Here is a 6,361-nt window from a genome sequence, read left to right as displayed (position 1 = left end):
ATCTTCGTGCCTCAGACTCTAAACTTCTTCCATAGGTATAGGCATAGTATCTCTATGATTTATGATAAAAATACGTAAGATTTCTACTCTTAGAGTGTTGACAAGCTTATTAAGATTTATAATAGTTGCAAATCTATTGCCACTTTTGTTAAGAGCAACATCCATAATCTTTCCTTCCATAGATAATTCAAATGAATTCAAAAAGTTAAATTAGAGGAAGATAATCTGCAACCTCACATAAAAATTTTCACAAAGAGGGATACTCCATTTTTTTTAAGAAAAAGATCTATGTCAAAAAAAATAAGATTTTTTGTTAAAAAAATGTATAGTCTATAATCTTCAAAATACAAGAATTAAAGTGAGATAATCTATTTACTTCTAAAATGAGATAAAAATAGTAAGTTAGTACTCTTGTCAAATTATCAAGGATATGAATTTCAAAGAAAAAAAATCCTCAATACACATATAATATTAAAACTAGAATGGCTATTGTCAAAAACAAGAATATTAAAAAATCTTGAAGAAAGATTAAGGACTAAGAAGGCATTGACAAGAGTGAAAAAGGCTTTACTCTTGTTTCTATATATATTATTAACTAGGAGCTACATGGTGATATCTTAAAAGACCTCCAAAACATATTAACTTTGCAAGACATGTTGTTGTGATGTAAAATAGCTAATAGGCAAAATAGTAAAGAAAATATTATATTTTTGAAGATATTATTTCAAATTTATTATAACAAATTATCTTAGAAAAATAGATAATAGTCAAAGGATAGAAAAATTAAAGGTGTTAATAATGTCTTTTTATAAAATAGGCTTCTACTCACTTTGTAGGACCATAAATAGAGCAAAATAAGATAGATTAAAAAAATAAAGAATATAAGCACCTTTGGAAAGAAGTTAAGAGTATTTTCTAGCAAAAATTATCTAGAAAAATTAAATATTGATACTCGGAGAGGATAGGTTATGAACTAAGATCAAAACCTGATCCTGAGGCACAAAACCAAGCTCAGACAATGATTCAGGGGTTCTTTGGGAGATTGAAGAAAGAAATTAGAGAGCAAACTTGATAGGATTTTAATGAGTATTGGTTTTGGGTGATTTAGATTTTTATGACTTTGTAAGAGCTTTATAAAGCTGGGGTTTATTTTGGATGATTCTAGATTTGTAAAATAAAGTGGATGATACTTTTTGGAGAATTTTGTAAGTTTGACAATAGATCTATAGATGAAATTTTGAGGGTTTGTGGTTTTATATATATTGAAATCAATTGAAGGGTTTAATAAGGAGATATTGGTGCTAAAAATTCAACATTCAGATTGGAGAAGGAGGTCGGCCAACATCCAAGCAAATATTAGGATTGTTCTTTATTTTGATGAATTCGATATTCTTCAAAAAATTATTACTTGTTTTCAACTTAATTATTGAGAGGTTTGAAAATTTTGAGTTAAAATCGATGGTTCATTCATTAATTATTGATATTTAAATCTGTTATAGAAATTACTAGGATTTGGTTAGGATTGTTTAAAATTTGATTGTTTAAAATTTAGGATTTGATTAGGATTTATTTAAATTTTTTTAGAATTTGGATAAGATTGTTTAAAATTTGATTAGGATTTGATTAAGGTTTTTTTAGGATTTGATTAGGATTTGGTTAGGATTTATTAAGATTTGACTAGGATTTGATTAGAATTTGATTAGGATTTCTTTATGCTTTCTTTAAAAGATTTTTAAAAATAGTTTGTGTTTCTTACATAATTCCTTTGAAATTTTGATTGAATTTGATTGATGTTTGATTATATTTGTTAATCTTTAATTGAAATTTTTTTAAGAATCTATTAGAGTTGTTAGGACTTGTTGTTGCAATTTTTTTTTTATCTTCCACAATTAGGTGCTCAGTGCATTCTCAAGTCAAATGCCACATATTACAACAATGTATTTTAACTTCCAAGGCAAGTTTTTTATACAAGCGCTATATAGTTAACTTGTTCCACAAGCTATCAACATGTGATTAATTTATTGACCAAGTTTCTAACCTACCAATCAACTACAAACATATATAAAATCAAAGCAGCATCTATGAAACTTTTATGAAGTTTCTTTAGAAGATATTATGAAATTTTATCTATTTTTACCTACTTCTATCTAATCATATAGGTATTTATTAGAGTACTTATGTATATCCATAACAAAAGGTGTTTCTTTCAATGGAATTGTTAAGTGCATATAAATTTAGCATTTTTAAGTCTTTTTTTGATGTTTTATTATGTAAGGTTTGCTTAAGAATGCATTAGACACTTGGCTATAGAAGGAAAAATAATGAACTTGTAATAAGATGACTTTAATAAATTTAATAGAATCTTAAATAAAATATAATTAAATTATAATAATAGTAATCAATATTCAATTAAATCCAAAAGAAGTCTCAATAATTTACAAAAAAATATTAAAAAATAATAAATTAATCTTAATAAAATATATATAATATATAAATCTTTAAAAAATATCAAAAATAGATATCCTAATTGAATCTTAATCAAATCATAATATAACCTTTAACAAATCTTAATAAAATCTTAAACCAATCTTAACCAAATCTCATATCAAATCTTAAGTCAAAGCTTAATAAAATCTTAATTGAAATTCTTATGAATCTTAATCAAATCATCAATCAAAATTTATTGAAATTATAATGAAATCTTAGTTAAATCATAATCAAATTTAGACAAAATTTTAAACTTTAATTAAATCTTACATAAATATTAATCAAATTTAGATCCTAAATAAATCTCAATTAATATTTAATGAAATCCTAAATCTTAAATAACTTTTAACAAATTAACATCAAATTAAAAATTTAATAATTAACAATTGAACCATTGAATTTGACTCAAAATTTTTATTCCTTGAAAAAATTAAATAAGCAAGAAGCACAAAATATTTAAAGAAGATCTCATATACCAATTATAAGAAAAGCTCCCAAAATCTCTTAGTTGTTGGTTGCCCTCCTTCTCTCACTTAAACATTGATTTTCCAAAAAATACTTCTCCTTGTTGAATTATTTAAATACTCTACTATTTAGATTATATATAAATATTTAAGTCTAAATTGCTCTCACTAATTTTTTTTCCAATTAGATTAAAAGATATTTCCAAATTTTAAAATCCCTCAATCTCAATTATCTACGACTATAATCCATAAAAATCTTTATATGCTTCAATCTAACTACTCAATTGACCTCAAATTTTTCATACACATTTATATCAAGCACAAAAATAAATTACATAATTTTTACTTATAAATATACTAAAAAACTTGTAAAATCTTAAAATTTATAAACCTATTTTTATTTCTCAAAATCTAAATATACAAAGTACATTATTAAATTTGAAAATCCTTCAATATCTCAAAATTAATCCAAATGATATAAAACCAATATTTGTAATTTTTTTTTCAAGTCAACTTTTAAATTCCATTCTTTAATTTATAAAAAACCTTTGGAATCATTATAAGTTGTCACAAATATATACCTACTATAATCATTATTTAAATAGTTAAAATTAGATAAAAGTAGATTAATTTTATAATATCTTTTAGAAAAGCTTGTTAGAAGCTTCTTAGATGCTATTTTAACTTTACTCATGTTTATAGTTGATTAGTAGGTTAGAAACTTGGTCAACAAGCTAGCCATGTACCACATGTATTGGTAGCTTGGAGAACAACTTAACTATATGGCAGCCATATAGAAAACTTGCCTTGCAAGTCAAGACACATGTCATGCAAAGTTAATTTGTTTTTAGATGTCCTATAGAATATCGCCACATAGATCTTACATAGATAGTATATATAGAGGCAAGAATGAAGCCTTCTTTATTGTTTTCAATTCTTTTCTTGTTTTTAGTCTCGATTCAAGAATCTCCAATTTCTTTGTCTTTTGGCAATAACCATTCTAATTTTCTTTTAATATACATACTACTTTATTTCTATTTTGTGATTTTTCTTTTGATGCAAATTTTTTAAGTTTATGCATCTTCTTCTAATTCATGTCTTTGATAAATTGATATGATTATACTTACAATATTAGAGCTTTGTCTTCTCTTAATTAAGAGTAAATTACCTCTTTCTCTTGATAAGATATAACTATATTATTAGTTGTGGATTACTCTCTTCTAAACTAATATTCTTCTTAATATCTTTTATATTTTCAAATCATCTCTTCTATTTGTCTTAAGTAATATTAGATTTTTTTTTTTAACTCTTATTATGGCAGAGCTTTTTGAAATGAAGAATGCAATGGCATAAATGGAAGAGCAATTGAGGAAGTTGATACTTGTGATGCATCAACTCAATTTATTGCCATTGCACTGAAATAACAAAGATGGCAAGAAGTAAAGATACAGACATGATTGGAGCCACTTCAATATCTACACCAAATCACATCCCTTCTCCTATAGTAGAACATCCTTCCAATATTAGAAAATCTAAAGTTGCCTTACTTGAGAAGTTTGATGGCACAAGATCCTAGTTTTGAAGATTTATCAATGAAGTATAATTTGTGATTGAACTTCAATCTCAAAGCTATCCAATACAAGGATCACAAGTTAGACTCATTGATACACTTCTTTCAAATTTAGCATTATCATGGTTTTTATCTTTTTTTGAATAATGAGATTCAATATTGAATAATCTAGAAGTTTTTTTGGTAGAGTTTCAATCCATATATGAAAAACATGATGCAATTTATATTGTAACCAATAAAATTTATATTTTATAACTAAGTAATTGATCAGTGATATCATATGCTTTACAATTTTGACAACTAGCAATTGATGTCAAGTGGGATGATATTGCCTTTATCAGCCAATTTTTCTACAGATTACAATATGAGGTAAAAATATTAATGCTCAACTTATTTGATCCTCAGACATTGAGTCAAGCAATTAATTTTGTCGTAAAATGTGATAATTGGTTTTTTGAGTTTTAATTTAAGGATTGTGCAAGAAAACCTCTATGCTATTATAATTCAATAATAATATCGATGACCTATCAATCTAAACATTTCAAAGTAGAAGATATGTAAATTGATATGATACATTTTAAACCTCTTATTGAATAAAAAAAGACTCATCATTGTTAAGAAAGATTATATTTATATTATGGAAAAGCTAAGTACATTACTCAACATTGTTCAAAGAAATGATGCCACTACAAAATAAAGAGTATGACTGTGAAAGATGAAAAAATATTGAAAAACAAATTTGTCCAGCTACAATAGAGACCTTATAATTGGAATCTTGTACAAAGGAAGATCTTATCCTCTTCTTAGAACCTTCTCCTTCTTTTACAATAGATGTATATTTACGACCTAATAATCACAAAGCCTCTACTTTGATAGATTCAAGAGCATTAGTTTGTTTCTTAGATGAAGAATTTGTTAAAAGCTATAGAATATCGTTAGCTCAAAAAACTAAACCCGTATATGTAGTAGTTATAGATAGTCGTCTATTATCTTTTGAAGATATTACTTATGAAACACTTCTTATAGATGTAGCAATAAATGGTTATAATAATTACATAATTTTTAATATAATTAGGTCTCTTTAATCTAATTATTTTAGGTTTATTGTGATTAAAAAAGTATAATCCTCTAATAGATTGGATTTTTCATATACTTAACTTTCTTCAAAGCACTATTAAAAGTTTTGTAAAAAGCCATGAGTCTAATGTAGCCAAATCTATACTCATAGTTACAAAAGCTTTCTAGTATATTACAAAAGAAGGATTGCCTTTTGTTATTTATGCCACACCTATTTTAAATGATGAAAAGACTTCAGGTGGCATTTCAAGTCAATATCAAGATTTTTAAAATATTTTAAAAAAAAAAATGTAGATACACTCTTAGAGCATTGTCCATATAATTGCTCAATCAATCTTAAAGAAGAAAGTTAGTCACTATTTGGTCTAATCTATAGTTTATTACAAAATGAGTTGGCTGAATTCAATAAGTATATTGACAAGAACTTGGCCAAAAATTTCATACATTATTTGAAATCTTCTACTAGAGCTTCTATCTTATTTTTGAAGAAAAAAAATAGGTCATTGCAAATGTACATAGATTATTGAAGACTTAACAAGATTACCATAAAAAATAGGTATCCTTTACTCTTGATATTTGGACTTCTTGATCAATTAAATTAAACTAAGATCTATATAAAAATGGATCTACAAAGAACATACAACTTGATCCATATTTTATAAGGAGTTGAATAGAAGACTATATTTTGAACAATGTATAGATACTTTGAATATAATATCATGCCTTTTGGACTCATGAATGCACTAGCTGCTTTTCAACATCT

Source organism: Physcomitrium patens, chromosome 7 (assembly GCF_059467195.1).
Source record: "Physcomitrium patens ecotype Gransden chromosome 7, ASM5946719v1, whole genome shotgun sequence".
NCBI lineage: Eukaryota > Viridiplantae > Streptophyta > Bryopsida > Funariales > Funariaceae > Physcomitrium > Physcomitrium patens.
This window is presented reverse-complemented; position numbering follows the sequence as displayed.